Source organism: Crinia signifera, chromosome 19, assembly GCF_055691185.1.
Source record: "Crinia signifera chromosome 19, ASM5569118v1, whole genome shotgun sequence".
Lineage (NCBI taxonomy): Eukaryota > Metazoa > Chordata > Amphibia > Anura > Myobatrachidae > Crinia > Crinia signifera.
The window spans coordinates 17,265,265-17,292,945 of NC_139226.1; the positions used below are offsets into that span (position 1 = coordinate 17,265,265).

At 45.4% G+C, this 27,681-nt stretch overlaps 1 long non-coding RNA gene across 1 annotated transcript; it reads right to left on the bottom strand.

Moving 5' to 3' along the window:
• Positions 1–8,287: 8,287 nt before the first annotated feature.
• LOC146041716 (uncharacterized) lies at positions 8,288–26,815 on the bottom strand. The gene is made up of 4 exons (XR_014463563.1): positions 26,696–26,815; positions 20,458–20,604; positions 13,652–13,789; positions 8,288–8,587 (listed from the first exon to the last, which is right to left on the bottom strand). It is a non-coding gene; the product is annotated as an uncharacterized LOC146041716 (long non-coding RNA).
• Between the last annotated feature and the right edge of the window lie 866 nt (positions 26,816–27,681).

Here is a 27,681-nt window from a genome sequence, read left to right on the forward strand (position 1 = left end):
TCAAAAAAATTATTGGATTGGGCCCAATACGTTTCCTTAGAGCTGCAATTCTTCCAGATTCTCAGGAACTTGGAATTGGGTACATTCTCTTTCCAGCGGGGTAGATGACAGCCTTCTGTAGGTATGTGGCTGGTAGCACTGTCGCGCTGTTTAAATGGAACCCCTAAGCAACAAGCATTTACCCAGGGCTGCCGAGTGGGGGGGGGGCGGGTACAGTTTACCTTCTCCCTCGCTGTGTAGAAATGGCAGAGGCCGCCGGTGGGAGCGCGGGTGGCCCTGCACCAGGTCTGAAGTACTAGGAACTGTGCTTGCCAGGGGAAGCCTGGGACCGAATCATGGATGCTGTATGTAGTGAGGGGGCCCTGGAGGAGCTCATGGAGGTTGAGCTCTAGCTGACCCTGCTAAAAAAAACTGCCTGTACTGTAAGTACATTTTTCTACCTGGACTTATACATATAGATATATATATATATACCGGTATTGAACAAACAGCGGCACTCCATGGGTTAAAGCAGGCAAATAAATGTTTAATGGGCATTACAGTGTGTGGCATTATGTGTAATGGTCATTACGTTGTTGGCATTATGTGTAATGGGCATTATGTTTAATGGGCATTACGGTGTTGGCTTTAAGTGGAATGGGCATTATGGTGTGTGACATTATGTGTAATTTGCATTACAGTGTAAAATTTTGCAGCGCGCCTTGGGCGCGCACTTTCCCAACAACGGGTGTATGTGTGTGTGTGTGTATGTGTGTAGGGGAATGATTGTTTAATCCTTACTGCATACTAGAGGGGGAGAGGGTAGGGTGGTGAAATTATGGTGAAGGTGGTGGGCCACTTGCTTGTGTTGCTCCTCAGGCTGAAAGTTGCCAGCCAGCCTGCCCCTGGTCAGAAGGTGGGTGTGTGATTGTTTAGCCTTCTTGCAGCTATTAGCTCGCTGCACATTTAAAACCAAATTAAATTAAATAAAGAAGAAAAATCCAAATCAATTTTCTCTTCTTTATTAATTATTTGTGTGTACTCCACCCATAGCATACTATGTCAGAAGGTGGGTGTGTGATTGTTCGGCCTCCACAAAACGTTATACAAGCTCTGTCCTCAAATTCAAGGAAAAAATATTTTGCTCTTATTTACATTTTATTTAAAAATGGAGAACAAACAGTTTGGTCCAAATTCTCCCACACCAGCTGCTGCCATCATTCATTCATTTATTTCTTTATTTAGTAACAGTTTCTTATATAGCACATACATATTCCGCAGTGCTTTACAGAGAATATTTGAACATTCACATCAGTCCCTGCCACAAGTACACGCAAACAGACATTCTAGGGTTAATTTTGTTGGAAGCCAATTATATATTTATATTTATGTATATTTTTGGATTGTGTGAGGAAACCGGAGTGCCCGGAGTAAACCCACGCAAACACGGTGGAGAATATACAAACTCTGCACAGTTAGAGCCATGGTGGTAATCTAACCCATGACCTCAGCGCTGTAAGGCAGTAATGCTAACCATTACACCATCTGTGCTGCCTCGGGGACAAATATGGTACTACTAATGCCGTCGTTGATGCTCAGCCTCAACACGGGCAAGGAGAGTCACCACAAAAAGTTTCTAAAAATAAAAAACCTCCTACAGGAATAAAAAGAAAAAGAAAGTTTGTTCCTCCTGTAGCTGAAAGAATGAAAATTGCCAGAATGCCATTCACATCACGCAGTGACAAGGAAAGAGTCCGGGCTTGCCCTCTATTTATGAGGTTATGCAGGAGGAATACCTGCACAGGAACAAGTTCTTTAGTATAGGCTCTAAGAGAACCCCTTATTGTTAAATTTGTATTAAGTTATTTTTATTTTAGGGGGTGCAGCCTCAGACTAATGACTTAGAAGTAAGTAGGGAGAGAGAGGAAAAGAGTCTGTTTGTGGCGCACTGAAGACAAAAAAATATATATTTTTAAAATCTAACTTTTATTAGTTATTTATAAAACAAAGATCTGTTGCCACAGCAACATTTTTAAAAACTATTTGTAGATTATATGTGAAAAAGAGAGTAATTAAAATAAAACTGTGTGACCAACCGACTAAGTGTGTGTGTCTCTTTAATTTCCTTTTGAGTTTCATCGCAGAGGTGTATTGTTTCGGGTTGTGTGATTTATTACAATAGCCTTATCAACACAGCCAGTGCTGTGGCTTAACCTATTAAAGCACCAGCGAAGCACGCGTCATCTTACACTGGGTGCCAACCGGCTAGTTAATATAATGTGTGTGTGATCCTAAAATATATTTGAAATTATTGTTGTATGTCACAAAGATGGAGATGTATTGAATACCTGCATAAGAGATAGCAATTTAAAAATGGTATGTACCCAGTCACAGCATGAATAGATAGTGATGCACGGTAGAGCAGGAAAATCTAACAGAACGGACAGAGAGGTGTTAACCCAGTCCATGGAGTATTACCAGCCTGCCAACGTGCTAATGTACTAGCTCCTCACTTTTACATACTGTAAAGATAGCTGAGTGAACCGTTTTTATAATTGTGTAACAACTTACTATATATGTATTAAAACTACAATATGGACCAGGGGACACGCAGGCTGCAAGCTGACGGGCGGATGCCTAAGTAGTCAGCGGCAGCTCACTATATGAGCAAGAGGATGAGGGGTTGACTTGTGTAGCAGACGATGGGACTACTAAGGAATGGGATATTTTTGAGGATGAGGATGTTGTGTGTGTAAGTGAGGCACAAGTGAAACCATCTGTTGGGCATGATAAGACTGCCATTGTCATGCCTGGTCATAGGACCAACAAATTGTGGTCTTATGTGTGGAATTATTTTCACACTAATTCAGAAAACATTTGCCAAGCCATCTGTAGCCTTTGTTAAAACAAAATAAGTTAAGGTAAGGACATCTCGGAACATCTACACCTATTATGTCATCTGCATCGAGCTCATGGGAAGTATTGAGAGGGTTCCAAAATTGATGCTGAAAAATTTACATCAAGAAGCAGTCCAGCATCAAATATGTCCCTTCTCTTTAGTGGACCCCACCAATTGCGATCTCCTCTACCAACACCCTCACCCTCAACCTTGGTATCCTCAGTAATGACCAGGGATGGTTCTTCTGATACTACTATTGTGCTAGAAGATTCCTCCACTTTCTAGGATTCTGCAGAAGAATCCTTGATCGCAAGGTCTTCTGTTACTGCTGCTGCTGAGGGTAGTTTTTCAACCCAGAAGTGTCCCAAGAAAACCCATTATATTACCATGAAATAAAAACTGACTGTTCAGCAGTGCTTGGCGAGGAAAAACACGTTTGTTAGTTCTCACCCAGTGGCACAGCGGATCATGACTGCCATGATAGTATTGGATGTGCATCCAATATCTGCTATCAATTCTGTGGTTTTCACACAAATAATGGAGGCTGTGTGTCCCAGGTACTAGATTCCATCTCGGTTCTATTTCATCTGGAAAGCCATTCCTGAGCTTTACCAGGACATTAAGTCCAAAATAAACCGTGGCCTGAAAAGTGGGATTAGAGCCAGTGTCCACTTAACCACGGATATGTTGACAAGTGGCAGTGGACAGACCAAGGATTACATGACTGTGACAGCCCACTGGGTGGTTGAATCCCTTCCAGCAGCAGCAGCAGCCGGATCTACCATCACCATTCATACTAGGCAGGCTACTCTATGTATCACCGGCTTTACTAAGAGGAATACCGCTGAGAACCTCTTGGAAAAACTGATAGATGTCATAGTGACATGGCTTACCCCACTTTAACTCAGGATTTATCATTTCAGATAACGCCAGTAATATCGTGAGAGCATTACAGCTGGGTGAATTCCTAACATCTCCTGTTTTGCTCACATGATCAACTTTGTGGTTCAGACATTTTTAAGGAACGACAAGAGCGTGCAAGAGATGCTGTGGGTTGCACAAAAAAATTTCCGGCATTCCACAACAGCGTGCAGGAGATTGCAGCAGCTGCAAGAGGAATTTAATCTGCCCTTCCATCAGCTGAAGCAGGAGGTGCCAAGGTGGAAATCTACCCTGTATATGCTTCAGCAGATGGAAGAACAGCAGAAAGCCATTCATAGCTATACAACAATCCATGACTTGAGGGGGGATGTACCTTAGCCCAGCACATTGGAAACTCATTTCTGTGCTGTGCAAGGTGCTGAAACCCTTTGAAGTAGCCACCTGTGAAGTGAGTGCCGAGACTGCTAGTTTGAGCCAGTTGGCTCCCTTAATTAGGCTTTTGGAGAATCCACTTTCGAAATTGAAGGAGGAGATCAAACAAGGCCCATGCGCAAAATATGCTGGACTTGGTAGATCAAGTCCTTTTTTGTCTTTGACAGGATACACGGGTTGCCAGTATGTTGAGAGCAGAACACTACATTTTGGCAACCGTGCTTGATCTGAGGTTCAAGTCCTATGCTGTGTCTTTCTTTCCAATTGACACAGATCTTACGACATGCAAAGAACTCCTGGTGAGCAAGTTGGCAGCTGAAGTGACGTCTCCTCCTTCAATTTCACAAGAATCTGCCCGTAAAAAACAGAATTTTCCAAAAAACATCTAGTGGGGGTGAAAATCAGTCCACAAAAACACCGCTTTTGGACATCTGGTCAGGTCTAAGTGATTTGACCAGTATCAGTGACACCTCTAGCGTGACTACTCCATCAGATACGGTCACCATGCAGAGGTTAGTAGACTATTTTCAGGACAGAGTCATTGTAGGCATGTCAGAGAGTCCTTTCACATACTGGAAATAAAAAAGGCAATATGGAGCCTCTTCTTTTTCTTGAGATTCTTATTATTATATGATGCGCTATTTTGAGCATTGCACCTTTTATTGTGAGGGCCCAAAAGAACCAGTCATTTCAGTCACAGGTTTGGCAGTCCCTCTGGCTGAATTGACTGGTTTGTCAAGTGCGCAGTGTCCTATTTACAACCTAAGGGTGGGTGGCCAGGCCCAGGGACTATTCCACCTTGCGTCTCTTCTTTTTTCTTGAGATTTTTCTTATTATATGATGCGCTATTTTGAGCTTTGCTTCTTTTATTGTGGGGGCCCAAACGAACCATTCATTTCAGTCACAGGTTTGACATCTGGCTGAAATGACTGGTTTGTCAAGTGTGCAATGTCCTATTATTAAAACCTAAGGGTGGGTTGGTGTTCCCAGGGACGTGGGCCCAGGGTCAATTCCACCTTGCACCTCTTCTTTTTTCTTTAGATTCTTCTTCTTATTATTATTATTGTTATTATGCACTATTTTGAGCATTGCTTCTTTTATTGTGGGGGCCAAAGGAACCAGTCATTTCAGTCACAGGTTTGGCAGTCCCTTTGACTGAAATGACTGGTTTGTGTTCAAGTGTGCAATGTGCATGTCCTTTTATTACAAGCTAAGGGTGGGTGGGCCCAGGGACAATTTCATCTTGCATCACCATTCATTAATCCCACTGCTGTGAGGCAGATACAGTATGTAACAAACTACCATCTGTTTGTTCCGAGGCTCTGTTGCCTAGTATAAAATATTAATAACCAGTCAGCTTGCTGCATACCTTGGCCTAAATTGAATGAAAACAACATTGTGAGCTGTAAAGTGGTCAAAATTGCCTGCAAAGGACTGAAAATTAATGCTATTGAGGTTAATATTACTCTAGGGACAAAAAAAAAGCTTTTCATCACCGCTCGACAACGCCAAATCCAAATCCCAGCGACTAATCCAAATCCAAATCTTCGGCCCCGGCACTCATCTCTAGTTTAAACATTATAAAAACAGGTTCAAATAATGGTTTAAGCATTTTAACTCAATTATTTCAATGAAGTTACAGTACCTCAAAGGCACATGCAAAAAAATGTGAAACTAGGAAATGTCTTTATTTTATTATTATTATTATTATTATTATTATTATTATTATTATGCTTTTTTTTTTTTTTTTTTCAATATCCTCCTTAGGGGATAAAACTAAGAATGTGCATCATTTTCAGGAGCAGTATTGGGTCCCATATTTTCTTAAATATAATTGCTTATTTGGAATGAAACTTCTTTCTTTTAAGTCCATTGATACGTTCAAAGGAATTGAGAGACAAGTAGTTTGTTTAGATAGTAAAACATTTTTATTTTTCAGATGAGTTATGTTACAGTCATTTATTTGTGTGTAGATTTCCTCATAGCCATAGATTTTTTAGAAAATAACACAGGGTTGCCGACCCTCCCGGAATTTCCGGGAGTCTCCCGAAAATCGGGTACCCCCTCCCGGCCCCCGGAAGGGTGGGCAACCCTCCCGGATTCAGGGGGGACCCCCGCTGACCCCAGGATCGCGGCATTAAAATGCCACAATCCTCGGGTCTCAGAGGAGGGGGCGGAGCTAAAACGACACAATCGCGTCATTTTAGCCCCGCCCCCTCTACAGAGTTCCGTGAATTCACTGCTTTAACAGTATGGGGGCGGGGCTTAGTGATGTCACTCGTAAGCCCCGCCCCCTGAGCGGCTGCTGAGAGGAGAATCTTAAAGTCGGCAACCCTGAAATAACAGTTAAGAAATATTTAAAAAAACAAATCGTAACAGATCTCATTAGCGTTCTCTCTCTCTCTATATATATATATTCTTTATAATTCTTTATTGTTTATTCATTTTATTATTTAGAAAAATATCAGAATTTTGTCATATTCATTTAATTACATTATAAATGTAAATCACATAATGATTACTTTGTCTTAATATGTATCAAAAACACATGCGCTCCCTCTACAAAGATTACTCTATTGATCGCCATTATTGCTGAACCAAACTGTGAACAGGAAAAATGGATTTGGGGGTGAACTAATGCAAAAAAAGAAAAGGTGACACCCACTTTCTAATAAGCTGTATTTGTGGATAAACCAGGTGAGGGAAGTCCTGTGCTAACTTTGTGATTTATGTTTCTATTCTACAGTATTCAGGTACAAAAGGGCTTGAATTAGCATGATGGTAAATAAAGTGAGTAATACTGTGTGTAGCTTATGATAATATATGAGGGGTTGGATTTCATTGGATATATATATTACTGGGGAGGAGTATGTATTGCATCTAGTTCTTGGGAGAGATCCAGTGCTCTTGCTTGGGGGAAAACCAATTGCTCTTGGTCGAGGAGACCAAGTTCTCTTGCTCAGGGAGACCAAGATCTCTTGCTGGGGGGGGGGGGGGGGGGGGAGGGTCACCAAGTTCTCTTGCTTTGGGGAAGACCAAGTGTTCTTACTTGAGGAAGACCAAATGCTCCTGCTCGGGGCAGAACAAGTGCTCGCACTTGGGGGAGACCAAGTGCCAAGTGCTCCTGCTCAAAGAGACCAAGTTCTAATGCTTGGGGGTGACCAAGTGCTATTGTTGGGGGGTGATCAAGTGCTATTGATGGGGGGGGGGGGCATCCAAGTGGTCCTGCACGGAGTCGACCAAGTATTGCTGCTAGAAAGACCAAATGCTCCGGAAAGACAAAGTGCTCTTGCTGGGGGGAGAACAAGTGCTCCTGCTTGGGGGCATCCTACTGCTCCTGCTCGGGGAAGATCAAGTGTGCCTGTTCGGGTAGACTAAGTGCTCCTGCTGGGGGAAGACCATGTGCTCCTGCTCAGGGCAGACCAAGTACTCCTGTTCAGGTGGAGACCAAGTGCTTCTGCTTGTGGCTCCAATATTTTTTAATGCCATATTTCCCTTGGAAATGCCTTCCAGTGCTGAACAGGCTGGGGCTGGTTAAATCCATGCTGTGGATTTTTATTGCTGCAGTATTACCCATCCAGACTGTTATAATTTAGTGCAGATAATAGCTATTTTGGGGGTGACCAGTACAATTTGTTCCCAAAATGTGTCATACGTTTTTAAGCGCTGATGCTGGGACAACATTATTAGGAAATTTGCAGACATTTTGGGTGAGAATTAATAGGATGAGAGATTCAGAAAGTGAGAGATTTGGTAAGAAATCTCTCAATTTTTTTTAAAGCGGCAATTCTTTACACTGCAAAACCAGTTTGATTTTGACGTGTAAAAGATTGCCGCTTTAAAAAAACCTGAAGATTTCTTACCAAATCTCTCACTTTCTGAATCTCTCATCTTATTAAATCTCACCCAGAATGTTTTTTTTGTACATAATAATAATAATAATAATAATAATAATAATAATAAAAAACACACTTGGATACCATTTTTTTAAACCCAACGGTGATGATGAGGATGGTTATGGAGGACTCACCTGTAACATTGTGTTATAAGCACTAACATGTAATTACATGTACATACATGATATACTGGGGCGGGTTATGTGTTTTTGTATGATGGCATTTTGTGTTAGTGTCTTCTTTTAGCCATTTATCTAAAATAATAATTTGGTCAACAGGAAAGCCAGTGTGGGGCAGAAGAACCCGGCATATAGTCCGATCGCTCCGCTGCTGGGGTGTGTGGTCATATATGGTCCACTTGTTGAAGCAACTGCGATCCCGCTGCAGTATGTGGTCATAACAGTATTCAGTCCATTTAAAGAAGTAGTTATGTTACCAATAGAGTTGCAGAAGCTTGGGGTGGTGCAGCCGCGGGTGGCAGTAGTTTGTGTTACATTTCCTGTGAGGAAGAGAGAACGCTGTTATTTCCACAGCTCCTGTCTGGTGATCTCAGTGAAGACACAACTCTGAATGAGGCCGTTACCCTATATTTTATTTAATACATTGTCTCTTCCATTAAATCAGAGAATCTTTTGAAAAAATTAAGACTTTTTTAGGTTTTACACTTTGCCACTGTTCAGAGCCGGCGCTACCCACTCAGCAAGGTATGCAAAGCAGGGAGGCGCCAGGCTTGAGAGGCGCTCCCTGCTGATCTGCAGTGTAGTGTTGCTGCTACACAATCTGCGTTGCGCTTGTACACTATTATTATTACACTATTACTATTATCTAGCATGATCACTTGTGCCCTCCCCTTCCCTATCCTCCCTGCGCCTCCTGACCTGTCAATCAATATAACACGCAGGGGGCAGCAGCACCGCGCCGAGGCCACCGCCCTCCCATCAGTGGCATATTTATGTTCTCACTGCAGACGCTGGGCAGCTCCTCCCAATGCTCTGCTGAGTTTGCTTCCTGCTTAGGCAGGTAAAGAAAGTCACATGACTGTACACACGCTGGAGGAGCCAGCATGCACGAGAGGACTGAGGAGCAGCCCAGCTACTAGTGTGACAGCCTGCAGCATCCTCAACAGCTGCAGACAGGGGAGCAGCGTCTCAGGTAAGTTCTCCTGCAGATAAAAGAGGGGATGGGGTCATTGTGCAACTCCCCCCCACCCCACCCCCCACAGCCAATGTGGGGCTGTGTGTGTATGTGTGTGTGGTGGGGTGAGGGGGATGGGTTGGTGGGTTGTGCTGACATAATGACAATGTATGCTGGAGGGGAGCGTTACTGGCATGTCACTGGGGATAGTCCTACTGTATGTTATCAATGCTCGTGGGGGTGGGGTGGTATTTCCATGTTAATAATGTGTGCTGGATGGGAGGAGGCAGCTAGTTTCATGACAGCAATGTGAAGCTTGGGGTGGGGGTAGTATCATATTAACAAAGTTATGCTACTATTTTTTTTTTCTTATTAATGCTTTGGCTGTCACTCACTGCCTCTTCCTGGCTGTCACTTCTGTATCCTGTCACTCGCTGACTCCCTCCCTCTCACCTGTCACATCTCTCTCCTTTCACCCGCTGACTCCCTCCCTCTCACCTGTCACATCTCTCTCCTGTCACCCGCTGACTCCCTCCCTCTCACCTGTCACATCTCTCTCCTGTCACCCGCTGACTCCCTCCCTCTCACCTGTCACATCTCTCTCCTGTCACCCGCTGACTCCCTCCCTCTCACCTGTCACATCTCTCTCCTGTCACCCGCTGACTCCCTCCCTCTCACATCTCTCTCCTGTCACCTGCTGACTCTCTCCCTCTCCCCATCCCATCTCTCTCCTGTCACCCACTGAATCTCACCCTGTCCAAGTTGCCCTTTCTAGCATTTCACATTTTCAAACTATAAAACAGTAAAGATACATATCAAGAGGACATTCAGATATGTCCCTTGTCAGCTTAAAAGCTTATTGCAGCAAATGTGACTCATTTGCCACAATAAGCGTTCCTATAAGATCGCATGGTGAATATGCTCCCACAAACAGGCTATGGCTAGTTGCAAGCATTATGCAGCTACTTGTTGGTAGGGGTAGGATGAGCGGGACCACATCTGTAGAAGGGCGCAAAATTTACAGTTTGCAGGAGGGCACCGGACACCCTAGCACCGGCCCTGCCACTGTTGCTAAATTAATGCGACCAGGGGCTGGATGCAATGACGCTCAAGTTCAGAGGACGCACAAGATGCCGGCAGAACTTGGACTTTAAAAAAAAAAGTGCAATCACTTGCAGATGGAGCGCCTCTCAGCAGGAGCGGGGAATCGCCAGATTCCCTTAGCTGGTGATCGCTGGCAGAGAGGCTTTCCATCTCGGACACACGAGCATCTCACATGCATGTGCGTCCCCATCAACAAAGCGGCAGGGAGCGCTTTCCCTACCCGTCTCTGCTTCAGGGAGACAGGCAGGAATTGGGTGGAGTTGGGGGCAGCTGCTGGGGGTATCAGGCTGCTGCAGCGGATGGCAGAGGGCTCAGTCGGAATGGCGCAAGCATCTCATGTGCGTGTGCCGCCTTCTGGCTCCTGGCGGTTGGCGGTTCGATCACCAGGAGCAGATGGTACATGGCAAAATCATGCCTTGCAAAAGAGTTCTCAGTTTAAAAAAAAGCTTGAGTTTGGTCGGCATCCCGCACGGTTGGCAAATGTGGAAATTTTTACATCCCACCCCAGTTCTTCCATGTTTACTGCTAAACAAAGAATCACAATGAAAACCACCATAGTCCCAGAGATATCAGTTCTACCAGACAGGGATGCCACCAGAAATATTGGGGCCCGGGACTGACAAAATAGGCAGGGCCTCCCTACTGGGTTTCCCATGGGCATTGAAGGAAGCGAGAGAAGAAAGAGAAAGAATGGGCGGCAATGCTAGAGATAACCATTATTCACACATAACACAATGTAGTACCCATTATGGGACTTAAAAGAAGCCACTGCCTTCTGGTGGGAGAGCCTGGTGGGGAACTGGAAAGACACAGCAGCCCAGTGCAAGAGCAGGGAGATGGGAGAGATAGACAGTCGTTAACACATACACTGATATTGATACATGGACGATAACACATGTATACACAGATGCTGACACACTGGCTCACAAATGGTGACATACAGATATATGCTGACACATAGACATGCAGACAGTTGTTGACACTGATACACAGAGAGCCACTGACACACGTGCTGGTACACTGACAAATGGCATTTGAATGCTGACACACAGACATACTAACAGACAGGTGCTGACATGTTGACACACCGACACTTACACACATATTCTGCACACTGACATATGCTGACAGAAGGACGCTGACACAGACACTTGGACATATGCTGACACTGACACAAATGCTGAATCAGGCAGCATCTGACACATGTACACTAACAAATGCTGACATACAGGCCCTTATTCTGATCGGTGCAGATTTTTCCGCATGCGGTCATACCGCCGATGGTTGGCGACTGCGCATGTGCAGAGGTCACTCTGCGCATGTGCAAGCGGTTTCGCCGCACGTATTCTTTAGACGCCGCACAGGGGGCGGAGAAGGGCGTGAAGGGCTACTTAGCCTCATTACCCTATGCATACGCCCCGCGTTTCATGGGCGTTCCCATGCAAACGCAGGGCGTATGCATGGTAATGAGGCCGTGACGCGTGGGTACGGGGCGGGCATCTGACATCGCTGGATGTCAGCTGCCCGCCCCCATACATGATTTCATACGGACAAGTGTCCGTGTGGTCTAGGGTGGCGGGCGCTGGTGGAGCGTGCGGCCCTGCATTCGATGTTCGGCGACCATTGAATGCAGGGGCTGCTCCCAAGATGGAGGAGGCGTATCCCCGTCAACTTTCATGCGGACCGCCACATATCCGCGTACGGACGGAGGTGGCGATCCGTATGGAAGGCGGGGATTCGTCTGCACGGTCCTGGCCGCATATTCTGATCTGGCCGCACAGATCAGAATAAGGGCCACAGAGATGCTGATGCACAGACACAGATAGACGCTTACAAGCTGACACACAGGTGCTGACATATATGCTGGCACACTGACAGATGGATGTAGACATATGCCAACACTGAAATACAAATGCTAACAGACAGCAGCTGACACATGGATACATGAAAAATGGGAGACACTGACACACATATACACAGACTTGACACATGTACTACGCTGACAAGCTAGCACACAGGCATACACTGACACATGGATGCTGACACACGGTCACAGACACACTGCTGCTGACATACACAGATGCTGACACAGGTGTTGACACCTGAAAATAGACAGTGTGAGATTGTGAAGTTACAGTTTTAACAGATAACTGCAGGGTGGGTATGAGCAGGGAAAACATGCAGAATATAATATACACTACATCACACAGAAATACACATGTATACTGTACATATATATGTATAGCTCTGGAAAAAAAGAAAGAAAGGTGGAAGCACACACTTGCAACTTACTGCAGAAGAACTGGATGTCACAGGGTTAAGCTGTTCTGGTCGGCTCCGTGCAGAAGCATGTAGTGGGGGAAGGATTCGGCAGAGTAGGGATGGCCATCGACCATCGATGATTAGAAATCATCAATGGTTTATGGCCAATGTCGAATAGTTTTGCCATCGATGGGGGTGAACCAGATGGTTTCCCACTATCGATGTCAAGCTTAAAACAAATAGTTTCGTTTTTGCTTTTTCCCCAAGGTGTTGGGATACGGAGCATAGCTCCGCCCCCGGCACCCGCGAAGCCATTCCCCCGCATTTTGATTGGCTACAGGCCAATCAATCAAAGAAAATGGATGACCATTGATATATAAAAACATTGATGGTCGTCCATTGAATATTTATACACTATCGATGGTCAGTTGCACTTTTGCCATCGATGGCAACCATCGATGGCAAAGGCAACGATGGCCATCCCTACAGCAGAGCGCAGGGAAGAGTTCCTTGCTTCTGCTCCATGGTAGCCTGAGCAGGAACAGAAATTAGGGGTGCATCACCAGCCTGTGCGGATATTTGAGCTGCCTGTCAGTGATTGAGGCAGCACATAAACTCTCCTTCCTGCCTGTGCTGTGTGCTATTGAGTGAGAAGGAGCACTGCAGAGACAGGAAATCAGCTGTCCGGGGCTTCCGGCTGCCGGCTCTGCTACGTGTGACAGGCCCAGCTGCATCACACTAAGTCCAAACAGCAGCGGATGTTCAGCAGTTAGCTTGGCTAGGCTCCATTTCTGTTGGGGCCCGGGACTCCCAGACACCCCCTAATGGCGGCCCTGCTACCAGAACCTGTCACCGTTCCATGGTTGGCCCTGGAAAAGTGACTAAAGACCACTCAGTTAAGTGTCTAAATATAGCTTATTGGATGGCTGTTGTGTGTGGAATTGACCAATAGTGGATTAGTAATGAGGACCTCTGGAGCCAAGATACTGCTGATGATAGTGGTCTTCCAGGTTCTCAACTTAATATGCAGCAAAAATACTCAAAATAGTACTAGCAATCTTACCTGTGATTACTTGTGTCAAAATGCCGCACTGAGTCTCTGCTCCGGTACAGGCAATAGTTTGTCCGGAGGAGCAATAGGCCGTGTTCGATGTACATGTGTTACATACCACGTTATTCGGCTGTGAGCTCTGGGTTGGCACTTTAAAAAAATATTATAAATTGTGATGAATGAATGTACATTGTTATCATAAAAAATATTAACTAACAATAAGCATTGTTATATCGTATCCACTAGATTTTCAAACCTTTTCAACTCGTGGCACACCAAAAAAAAATTTGTAAAATTGCCGGGACACACCAGCAGACCCCCACATGGAAAAACACATTGACCCCCACAGGAAAAAAACGAACTCATTGGCCCTCATATGAAAAAAAAAACACAGGTAAAAAAAATAAAATATGTTGGCCCTCACATAAAAGCAAGAGACCAGTAAATAACGGGTGAACTGGTGGTGGTGGCTGTATACTGGTGTACCACGGTAAAGTGGTTGAAAACACTACAACAGAGCATACATACAGCGTATTATATACATGGTGTCACTTTCTATTATAGCTATAATAGATCATAGCATGTTCACTAAAACCAGTTGCACAGATCACTGGGACAATGGTCAGTCCTCAGAGAACTGTGCATGCACAGTGATAGGGTCTCCTAGTGACCCTCGTGCTCAGAGTCTACTGATCTGGAGGGGGCCCAGACAAAGTCCACTATTAATGTGCCCCTCCCCAATCTGTCTACTATATGTGACTGCTGCAAGGAAATAGCTTGGAAGCTTTATAGTCAATTTATTTTGTCCACAGGCCATATTGGACATCTGCATTTTATTAATTCCAGTGATGCATAATGGGCCTCATTCAGCATGGATCGCTAATTATGGAATTTGCAAATCGAGTGATAATTGAATGGCTACGCATGCATAGGGTATGTATCACACATGTGCGGGCTAAAATAGCAAATTAAAATGCAAATGCTTTGCAATCCAGTCACAGTTTGACTGACAGGAACACAGCGTTTGGGAATGGAAATGAAGCATTTTAGGGTGAGCCCAGTGGCGTAACTATAGTCCCGCAGCCCCCGCAGCCGCCGCAGTGGTGAGGAGGCGATGAGAAGGTGTGGGCACCGGGGGGGGGGGGGGGGGGGGGTCTGCGGGGCTATAGTTATTCGCTGCCGTTTATCCCTGCCCCTGCCGCCGGCGCTTCTGTCGGGTCCCGGCTCTCCCGGCTCCTGCACCTAAGTAAAAGTGACAATCAGAAAAATAGCTGCCCCCATACAGCAGACCATTTTTAAGGTAGCCAGAAGCGGCTGCCGCCTACTCTAGCATCCTCTAAAACTGTCTGCATAATGGGGGCAGCCATTTTCTGAGTGTCACTCTTTATTAGCTGCAGGATCCGGGAGAGCCGGGACCCGACCGAAGCGCCAGAGGCAGGAGGTACCGGCCACACGGCGTTGGGGGCTTTGTTAACCCTACGGGTGGGGGGTTGTTTTTTTACAGCAGCAGGAGCCGGAACCCACAGGCAGAAGCGCCGGTGGCAGTAGGTATTGGCTACATGGGGAGGGGAGGGGGAAATTTGTTAACCCAAGGGGTTGGAGGGGGGGTTGTTAACCCTAAGGGGGGGTGCTGCCTGAATTTGTGGCAGGGGCCGCAAATTTAATAGTTACGCCACTGGGTGAGCCTGTGAAATCAGCACTGACCACTTCCAGCCTGTTTACGTCACAGATTAGAGGAAGCCTCAGACCTAATCACATTTGCATAGATGGCAAAGACCCTTCGATGTTCCAGGAATTGCAAAAGGGTCTGCGAGTGCCTGCACATCTGTCCCATTGTTGCGCCTACAGACTTGCGGTACAGATTAAGAAGCAGGACAGTAGACGTGCATTAGAAATGTATTGGTCTCTCCTTGGTGGTGACCTGGAGGAAGCTAACCAGACCCACGGAGGGTATCAGGGGTGTGCTGCTTCTATTGTGTGCATGTGTGTACACTTGAAGGCAGGGACATCTTCAGCTTGGGTTTGCACCTGTCCCTGGGAGATTGTAATTAGCATCAGGTCCTTGAATTTTCAGTCTACAATGAAATAGGTACGGGGTTAGGTTTAGGCACTAGTGGGGAGGGTTAGGATCAGGCTGTGGGGCAGGAGGTTAGGTTTAGGTGGAAAGTATGGGGGTTAGAGTGAGGCACTAGTGGGGAGGGTTAGGATCAGGCTGCGGGGCAGAAGGTTATGTTTAGGTGGTGGGTATGGGGGTTAGAGTGGGGCACTAGTGGGGAGGGTTAGGGTCAGGCTGTGGGGCAGGAGGTTAGGTTTAGTTGGTGGGTATGGGGGTTAGAGTGAGGCACTAGTGGTGAGGGTTAGGGTCAGGCTGTGGGGCAGGAGGTTAGGTTTAGGTGGTGGGTATGAGGGTTAGAATGAGACTCTAGTGGGGAGGGTTAGGATCAGGCTGTGGGGCAGTTGTTTAGGTTTAGAGGGTGAGTATGGGGGTTAGAGTGAGGCACTAGTGGGGAGGGTGAGGCACTAGTGGTGAGGGTTAGGGTCCTGCCTCCTGCTTGGTTAAGGATGTTAGGTTTAGATGGAGGGTATGGGGGTTAGAGTGAGACACTAGAGGGGAGGGTTAGGCTCAGGCTGTGAGGCAGGAGGTTAGGTTTAGGTGGTAGGTATGGGGGTTAGAGTGAGGCACTAGTGGGGAGGGTTAGGCTCAGGCTGTGGGGCAGGAGGTTAGGTTTAGTTGGTGGGTATGGGGGTTAGTGAGGCACTAGTGGGGAGGGTTAGGGTCAGGCTGTGGGGCAGGAGGTTAGGTTTAGGTGGAAAGTATGGGGGTTAGAGTGAGGCACTAGTGGGGAGGGTTAGGATCAGGCTGTGGGGCAGGAGGTTATGTTTAGGTGGTGGGTATGGGGGTTAGAGTGAGGCACTAGTGGGGAGGGTTAGGGTCAGGCTGTGGGGCAGGAGGTTAGGTTTAGTTGGTGGGTATGGGGGTTAGAGTGAGGCACTAGTGGGGAGGTTTAGGGTCAGGCTGTGGGGCAGGAGGTTAGGTTTAGGTGGTGAGTATGGGGGTTAGAGTGAGGTACTAGTGGGGAGGGTTAGGATCAGGCTGTGGGGCAGGAGGTTAGGTTTAGGTGGAAAGTATGGGGGTTAGAGTGAGGCACTAGTGGGGAGGGTTAGGATCAGGCTGTGGGGCAGGAGGTTAGGTTTAGGTGGTGGGTATGGGGGTTAGAGTGAGGCACTAGTGGGGAGGGTTAGGATCAGGCTGTGGGGCAGGATGTTATGTTTAGGTGGTGGGTATGGGGGTTAGAGTGAGGCACTAGTGGGGAGGGTTAGGATCAGGCTGTGGGGCAGGAGGTTAGGTTTAGGTGGTGGGTATGAGGGTTAGAATGAGACTCTAGTGGGGAGGGTTAGGATCAGGCTGTGGGGCAGTTGTTTAGGTTTAGAGGGTGAGTATGGGGGTTAGAGTGAGGCACTAGTGGGGAGGGTGAGGCACTAGTGGTGAGGGTTAGGGTCCTGCCTCCTGCTTGGGGAAGGATGTTAGGTTTAGATGGAGGGTATGGGGGTTAGAGTGAGACACTAGAGGGGAGGGTTAGGCTCAGGCTGTGAGGCAGGAGGTTAGGTTTAGGTGGTAGGTATGGGGGTTAGAGTGAGGCACTAGTGGGGAGGGTTAGGCTCAGGCTGTGGGGCAGGAGGTTAGGTTTAGTTGGTGGGTATGGGGGTTAGTGAGGCACTAGTGGGGAGGGTTAGGGTCAGGCTGTGGGGCAGGTGGTTAGGTTTAGGTGGAAAGTATGGGGGTTAGAGTGAGGCACTAGTGGGGAGGGTTAGGATCAGGCTGTGGGGCAGGAGGTTAGGTTTAGGTGGTGGGTATGGGGGTTAGAGTGAGGCACTAGTGGGGAGGGTTAGGGTCAGGCTGTGGGGCAGGAGGTTAGGTTTAGTTGGTGGGTATGGGGGTTAGAGTGAGGCACTAGTGGGGAGGTTTAGGGTCAGGCTGTGGAGCAGGAGGTTAGGTTTAGGTGGTGAGTATGGGGGTTAGAGTGAGGCACTAGTGGGGAGGGTTAGGATCAGGCTGTGGGGCAGGAGGTTAGGTTTAGGTGGTGGGTATGGGGGTTAGAGTGAGGCACTAGTGGGGAGGGTTAGGTTTAGACTGTGGGGCATGAGGTTAGGTTTAGGTGGTGGGTATGGGGGTTACAGTGAGACACTAGTGGGGAGGGTTAGGGTCAGGCTGTGGGGCAGGAGGTTAGGTTTAGGTGGTGGGTATGGGGGTTAGAGTGAGACACTAGTGGGGAGGGTTAGGATCAGGCTGTGGGGCAGGAGGTTAGGTTAAGTGGGTGAGTATGGGGGTTAGAGTGAGGCACTAGTGGGGAGGGTGAGGCACTAGTGGTGATGGTTAGGGTCCTGCCTCCTGCTTGGGGCAGGAGGTTAGTTTTAGGTGGTAAGTATGGGGTTAGAGAGAGGCACTAGTGGGGAGGGTATGGATCTGCTGCAGGGGGTGCGGAGTTAGGTTTCGGTGGTGGGTACGGGGTTAGGATTAAGCACTAGTGGGGAAGGTTAGGGTCAGGATGCTGAGGGGGTTGTTTATTGGTAGACTGATAGAAACTGATAGAGGGTTGGTGGGACAAAGGGAGGTTAAGTAGACATACCTGACTCCCGTCGGGTTTCCCTCCTTCGGGATGCCAGCTTCGATATTCTGATCGCTGGCATCCAGGCTGCTGATGATCTGTATGTGCACCATGCTGCTCATATATTCCAAGGCATTGAGGTGCCTATTTAGACCGGTCCGCACAGGTCCAAATTAATCCCTGTTCACGGTGGTGGGGGTCACCGCATGCACATGTTAAATCCCCTGCAGTGAGAGCATCCGACTAATTTTTCATTTGCTGAGGCGCTCGCTGCCTGATCGGCCTGTTCTGGCGTTTCATGTTCGTGTCCACAATTGGAACACAGGGGTGTCCATGCCTACTTGGAGAGGGGCGGCTGACGTTACAGGACATCAGAGCCTACCTTCAAAATTGTCCATCAGCATTTATCTAAAAATGGCTTACTAGAATGAACAGAGGAAATGTCATTCTACGCTGAGTAACCATCAAAGGATTTATGCGAGAGGATGTGTTATCATACACATCCGCTGGTAGCGTACAGATGGGATCCGATCAGGAGGCGTGCATTCAGCGGGGCGGCATTCAGCTAAACACTATGCAATAAATATATGCAGCCTAGTGACAAGTCTTCATAGCACAGTCCGACACCAGCTACTATCAGGGCCGGCGCCACCACTAGGCAAATCTAGGCATTTGCCTAGGGCGCCGGCCACTGGAGGGCGGCATTTCGCCCCCCCCCCCTCCCCGTGCCGTGGGGGTACCTGTCCTGCGGCTGTGTATATAAAGCTTGCGGCGGCAGCGGGGGTCCCTGCAGTCAAGAAATAACAAGCGCTATCCGCCTGGCTACGCGGAAACACTGTGGAAACACTGGCCGCACGCTGATTGGCTGAGATTCAGCCAATCAGTGTGCACTGTGCGGCCAGTGTTTTCACAACAGAAGTGCTTCCGCGTAGCCAGGCGGATAGCGCTCGTTATTTCTTGACTGCAGGGACCCCCCGCTGCCGCCGCAAGCTTTATATACACAGCCGCAGGACAGGTACACCCCCCCCCCCCCCGCCACCGGGGCGCCCCCACCCCGACTCGCCTGGGGCGCTCCGGTGCCTTGCACCGGCCCTGGCTACTATAAATATCGGATAGACGTACTGGTAACCCAGATGGATCGATACGTGTGTATATATATATATATATATATATATATATATATATATATGTGTGTATATATATATATATATATATATATATATACCATTATAGATGAATTATCATAGAATAAACTTTGGATGTATGAAAACCTTTAAGGTATATTCTCTAAAGTAAAATCCCCCTCCTATGCTTTATGTGTTGGGTCTGCCTCCTATATATAAACCATCCATTTGGATGAACGAATATTATTGGATCAATATGGTAAACAATTATGCAAATGTGCTTGATTAAACTTCCTGTTTGTGGGTATATATACCTGGACTGCACAGAGAGTGCTATACCTTTGAAAAAGCTGTCACTTAGACGGCGAAACATGTCAGGGAGCACCTGCTGATTTTATTTGGGTTACTGGCAATTTGAATATCTTGATCCTTGGAGTATATTCCTGGTACACCAATACTGGACTGTCTGTTGGACATTACTACCACCTGGTACCATCCACTTTTGGGGACACCACCACCTGCATACTAAGGATCGCAGGGGCGCATCTCGTCGAGGATACCCACAATTCCAGTGGGCCAATACCCATCCTCCAGCGTCACTTATCCGGCAAGGTCTATGGACATCACCTGCAAACAGCCACAGACCGCACTATAATACCAACTACCTCCAATAAGGACAATTATTCAGGCATCCAGCCTATAAGTATTATACCCATCTTATCACTCAATTTTCAAATGTTATTATATATATATATTTCTTTTTAAAGTGTGACCTGTAATTGTGTACACGGCTATATACCTGTTTTTGTGGATATATTCCACCCTATACTATGTAATAAATAGATTGTTAATTTTATTATACCATATTGATCCAAACCATTTTTTTAGCGCTCCACACTTTGCTTTTTCCTTATACACGATATATAGGGGCCTGACACCCCCTAGAGGAGCTGCTTGACAAACCACCCTATTAGGCGCCTGTTCACTACTAGCCTAGGCTACTAGTTTACCTTCTATACATACGTACTGGTAACACTTCAATTTGCTGGCTACTACATGTACCCCAGAATACCCTGTAGATACTTACCTGTAGGAGGAGGTGGGGAGCAGTTATTGGTGTTACAACAGGATGTCCCCGTTAGGATTGTGCCACCGTTAAAGGTCCAACTTCCAGTTATATTACACAGATTTGCTGGTGCGCAGGTTACAAAGTACTGTATCTGGGATCCAGATTCTGTATACAGCATACGGGAGAAGACATAATATAATACATGACATATAGAAGGTATATTAATGTACGGTTATACTACACGGCATGCAGAGTGTTATATACATTTATAGTACTGTGTCTGGGGTGCAGCAGATCCTGTATACAGCATACGGGAGAAGACATAATGTAATACATGACATATAGAAGGTATATAATGTACGGTTATACTACACAGCATGCAGAGTGTTATATACATTTATAGTACTGTATCTGGGATCCAGATTCTGTATACAGCATACGGGAGAAGACATAATATAATACATGACATATAGAAGGTATATTAATGTACGGTTATACTACACGGCATGCAGAGTGTTATATACATTTATAGTACTGTGTCTGGGGTGCAGCAGATCCTGTATACAGCATACGGGAGAAGACATAATGTAATACATGACATATAGAAGGTATATAATGTACGGTTATACTACACAGCATGCAGAGTGTTATATACATTTATAGTACTGTATCTGGGATCCAGATTCTGTATACAGCATACGGGAGAAGACATAATATAATACATGACATATAGAAGGTATATTAATGTACGGTTATACTACACAGCATGCAGAATGTTATATACATTTATAGTAATGTGTCTGGGGTGCGGCTCCTGTATACAGCATACGAGAGAAGACATAATGTAATACATGACATATAGAAGGTATATAATGTACGGTTATACTACACAGCATGCAGAGTGTTATATACATTTATAGTACTGTGTCTGGGGTGCAGCAGATCCTGTATACAGCATACGGGAGAAGACATAATGTAATACATGACATATAGAAGGTATATAATGTACGGTTATACTACACGGCATGCAGATTGTTATATACATTTATAGTACTGTGTCTGAGGTGCAGCAGATCCTGTATACAGCATACGGGAGGAGACATAATGTAATACATGACATATAGAAGGTATATAATGTACAGTTATACTACACGGCATGCAGAGTGTTATATACATTTATAGTACTGTGTCTTGGGTGCAGCAGATCCTGTATACAGCATACGGGAGAAGACATAATGTAATACATGACATATAGAAGGTATATAATGTACGGTTATACTACACAGCATGCAGATTGTTATATACATTTATAGTACTGTGTCTGGGGTGCAGCAGATCCTGTATACAGCATACGGGAGAAGACATAATGTAATACATGACATATAGAAGGTATACAATGTACGGTTATACTACACGGCATGCAGAGTGTTATATACATTTATAGTACTGTGTCTGGGGTGCAGCAGATCCTGTATACAGCATACGGGAGAAGACATAATGTAATACATGATATATAGAAGGTATATAATGTACGGTTATACTACACAGCATGCAGAGTGTTATATACATTTATAGTACTGTGTCTGAGGTGCAGCAGATCCTGTATACAGCATACGGGAGAAGACATAATGTAATACATGACATATAGAAGGTATATAATGTACAGTTATACTACACGGCATGCAGAGTGTTATATACATTTATAGTACTGTGTCTTGGGTGCAGCAGATCCTGTATACAGCATACGGGAGAAGACATAATGTAATACATGACATATAGAAGGTATATAATGTACGGTTATACTACACGGCATGCAGAGTGTTATATACATTTATAGTACTGTGTCTGGGGTGCAGCAGATCCTGTATACAGCATACGGGAGAAGACATAATGTAATACATGACATATAGAAGGTATATAATGTACGGTTATACTACACAGCATGCAGAGTGTTATATACATTTATAGTACTGTGTCTGGGGTGCAGCAGGTCCTGTATACAGTATACAGGAGAAGACATAATGTAATACATGACATATAGAAGGTATATTAATGTACGGTTATACTACACGGCATGCAGAGTGTTATATACATTTAAAGTACTGTGTCTGGGGTAGAGCAGATCCTGTATACAGCATACGGGAGAAGACATAATGTAATACATGACATATAGAAGGTATATTAATGTACGGTTATACTACACAGCATGCAGAATGTTATATACATTTATAGTAATGTGTCTGGGGTGCGGCTCCTGTATACAGCATACGAGAGAAGACATAATGTAATACATGACATATAGAAGGTATATAATGTACGGTTATACTACACGGCATGCAGATTGTTATATACATTTATAGTACTGTGTCTGGGGTGCAGCAGATCCTGTATACAGCATACGGGAGAAGACATAATGTAATACATGACATATAGAAGGTATACAATGTACGGTTATACTACACGGCATGCAGAGTGTTATATACATTTATAGTACTGTGTCTGGGGTGCAGCAGATCCTGTATACAGCATACGGGAGAAGACATAATGTAATACATGATATATAGAAGGTATATAATGTACGGTTATACTACACAGCATGCAGAGTGTTATATACATTTATAGTACTGTGTCTGAGGTGCAGCAGATCCTGTATACAGCATACGGGAGAAGACATAATGTAATACATGACATATAGAAGGTATATAATGTACAGTTATACTACACGGCATGCAGAGTGTTATATACATTTATAGTACTGTGTCTTGGGTGCAGCAGATCCTGTATACAGCATACGGGAGAAGACATAATGTAATACATGACATATAGAAGGTATATAATGTACGGTTATACTACACGGCATGCAGATTGTTATATACATTTATAGTACTGTGTCTGGGGTGCAGCAGGTCCTGTATACAGCATACGGGAGAAGACATAATGTAATACATGACATATAGAAGGTATATAATGTACGGTTATACTACACGGCATGCAGAGTGTTATATACATTTATAGTACTGTGTCTGGGGTGCAGCAGATCCTGTATACAGCATACGGGAGAAGACATAATGTAATACATGACATATAGAAGGTATATAATGTACGGTTATACTACACGGCATGCAGAGTGTTATATACATTTATAGTACTGTGTCTGGGGTGCAGCAGCTCCTGTATACAGCATACAGGAGAAGACATAATGTAATACATGACATATAGAAGGTATATTAATGTACGGTTATACTACACAGCATGCAGAGTGTTATATACATTTATAGCACTGTGTCTGGGGTGCAGCAGATCCTGTATACAGCATACGGGAGAAGACATAATGTAATACATGACATATAGAAGGTATATAATGTACGGTTATACTACACGGCATGCAGAGTGTTATATACATTTATAGTACTGTGTCTTGGGTGCAGCAGATCCTGTATACAGCATACGGGAGAAGACATAATGTAATACATGACATATAGAAGGTATATAATGTACGGTTATACTACACGGCATGCAGATTGTTATATACATTTATAGTACTGTGTCTGGGGTGCAGCAGATCCTGTATACAGCATACGGGAGAAGACATAATGTAATACATGACATATAGAAGGTATATAATGTACGGTTATACTACACAGCATGCAGAGTGTTATATACATTTATAGTACTGTGTCTGGGGTGCAGCAGGTCCTGTATACAGTGTACAGGAGAAGACATAATGTAATACATGACATATAGAAGGTATATTAATGTACGGTTATACTACACGGCATGCAGAGTGTTATATACATTTATAGTACTGTGTCTGGGGTAGAGCAGATCCTGTATACAGCATACGGGAGAAGACATAATGTAATACATGACATATAGAAGGTATATAATGTACGGTTATACTACACAGCATGCAGAGTGTTATATACATTTATAGTACTGTGTCTGGGGTGCAGCAGGTCCTGTATACAGTATACAGGAGAAGACATAATGTAATACATGACATATAGAAGGTATATTAATGTACGGTTATACTACACGGCATGCAGAGTGTTATATACATTTAAAGTACTGTGTCTGGGGTAGAGCAGATCCTGTATACAGCATACGGGAGAAGACATAATGTAATACATGACATATAGAAGGTATATTAATGTACGGTTATACTACACAGCATGCAGAATGTTATATACATTTATAGTAATGTGTCTGGGGTGCGGCTCCTGTATACAGCATACGAGAGAAGACATAATGTAATACATGACATATAGAAGGTATATAATGTACGGTTATACTACACGGCATGCAGATTGTTATATACATTTATAGTACTGTGTCTGGGGTGCAGCAGATCCTGTATACAGCATACGGGAGAAGACATAATGTAATACATGACATATAGAAGGTATACAATGTACGGTTATACTACACGGCATGCAGAGTGTTATATACATTTATAGTACTGTGTCTGGGGTGCAGCAGATCCTGTATACAGCATACGGGAGAAGACATAATGTAATACATGATATATAGAAGGTATATAATGTACGGTTATACTACACAGCATGCAGAGTGTTATATACATTTATAGTACTGTGTCTGAGGTGCAGCAGATCCTGTATACAGCATACGGGAGAAGACATAATGTAATACATGACATATAGAAGGTATATAATGTACAGTTATACTACACGGCATGCAGAGTGTTATATACATTTATAGTACTGTGTCTTGGGTGCAGCAGATCCTGTATACAGCATACGGGAGAAGACATAATGTAATACATGACATATAGAAGGTATATAATGTACGGTTATACTACACGGCATGCAGATTGTTATATACATTTATAGTACTGTGTCTGGGGTGCAGCAGGTCCTGTATACAGCATACGGGAGAAGACATAATGTAATACATGACATATAGAAGGTATATAATGTACGGTTATACTACACGGCATGCAGAGTGTTATATACATTTATAGTACTGTGTCTGGGGTGCAGCAGATCCTGTATACAGCATACGGGAGAAGACATAATGTAATACATGACATATAGAAGGTATATAATGTACGGTTATACTACACGGCATGCAGAGTGTTATATACATTTATAGTACTGTGTCTGGGGTGCAGCAGATCCTGTATACAGCATACGGGAGAAGACATAATGTAATACATGACATATAGAAGGTATATAATGTACGGTTATACTACACAGCATGCAGAGTGTTATATACATTTATAGTACTGTGTCTGGGGTGCAGCAGGTCCTGTATACAGTGTACAGGAGAAGACATAATGTAATACATGACATATAGAAGGTATATTAATGTACGGTTATACTACACGGCATGCAGAGTGTTATATACATTTATAGTACTGTGTCTGGGGTAGAGCAGATCCTGTATACAGCATACGGGAGAAGACATAATGTAATACATGACATATAGAAGGTATATAATGTACGGTTATACTACACGGCATGCAGATTGTTATATACATTTATAGTACTGTGTCTGGGGTGCAGCAGGTCCTGTATACAGCATACGGGAGAAGACATAATGTAATACATGACATATAGAAGGTATATAATGTACGGTTATACTACACGGCATGCAGAGTGTTATATACATTTATAGTACTGTGTCTGGGGTGCAGCAGATCCTGTATACAGCATACGGGAGAAGACATAATGTAATACATGACATATAGAAGGTATATAATGTACGGTTATACTACACGGCATGCAGATTGTTATATACATTTATAGTACTGTGTCTGGGGTGCAGCAGATCCTGTATACAGCATACGGGAGAAGACATAATGTAATACATGACATATAGAAGGTATATAATGTACGGTTATACTACACGGCATGCAGAGTGTTATATACATTTATAGTACTGTGTCTGGGGTGCAGCAGATCCTGTATACAGCATGCGGGAGAAGACATAATTTAATACATGACATATAGAAGGTATATTAATGCAGGGGCGGATTGGCCTGCCGGGAAACCGGGCCATTTCCCGGTGTGCCGGCCCCTAACAGACATAAAGCGGCTGCTCAACCACCTGGCTGGGCCGCAGACCGCACGGCCGCGGCCGCAGCAGTTTTCCCGAAACAAATATGGCTGCGGCCGGCACAGGTAATTAAAAGTAAGCAGCCAGCTGTAAAAATGGCCGCGGGAGCGCTGGTGCGCATGTGCGGCAGCACGCAGCAGCTCCCGCGGTTCAGTATGTCACTGTCCAGTCGTGTTACCTGCGTGCAGGGAGGTGCGCCCTCCCTGCGTGCTGTACATCCCCGCTCTGTGGCTGCCGGCTGCCAGTACACTGTAACACTGATTGGATGCAGCAGCAGCCGGCTGAGCTTCCTCCTGGCTCCCATCCCCCTTTGATGTCATCTGTCATGACAACGGATCCTGGAAAAGGGGCGGAGCTACACGGAGTGGAGGGGCGGGGCCACACGAGTGGAAGGGGGCGGAGCTACACGGGAGCACAGTGAAAGAATTTGAAAGAAGTAGAGCCACTGCCAGACAGCTTTTAAGGTAAATACAGTGGTGGTGCTTTTGTTACACAGCACTTCTACTGGTGAGGGCATTATGCAGCACTTCTACTGTCGGCAACTGATGAGGGCATTATGCAGCGTCACTACTGTTGGCGGATTCGGCATGAAAAGCCGGCGGTCGGGATCCCGGCGCCGGAATCCCGAACGCCGAAATCCCGACAAGGGGGGGACGTGGACACCCCCCGACGCAGCGGGCCCGGTGCCTCGCTACGCTTGGCACACTAATTTATTCTCCCTCCGAGGGTGTCGTGGACACCCACGGGGGGAGAAAGTGGCGGGATTTCGGCGTTCGGGATTCCGGCGGCGGGATTTTGAACGCCGGGATCCCGACCGCCGGGATTTAAACTACATCCCCTGTCGGCAACTGGTGTGGGCATTATGCAGCGTCACTACTGTCCGCAACTGGTGTGGGCATTATGCAGCGTCACTACTGTCGGCAACTGGTGAGGGCATTATGCAGCGACACTACTGTCGGCAACTGGTGAGGGCATTATGCAGCGTCACTACTGTCGGCAACTGGTGAGGGCATTATGCAGCGTCACTACTGTCGGCAACTGGTGAGGGCATTATGCAGCGACACTACTGTCGGCAACTGGTGAGGGCATTATGCAGCATCACTACTGTCGGCAACTGGTGAGGGCATTATGCAGCGTCACTACTGTCGGCAACTGGTGAGGGCA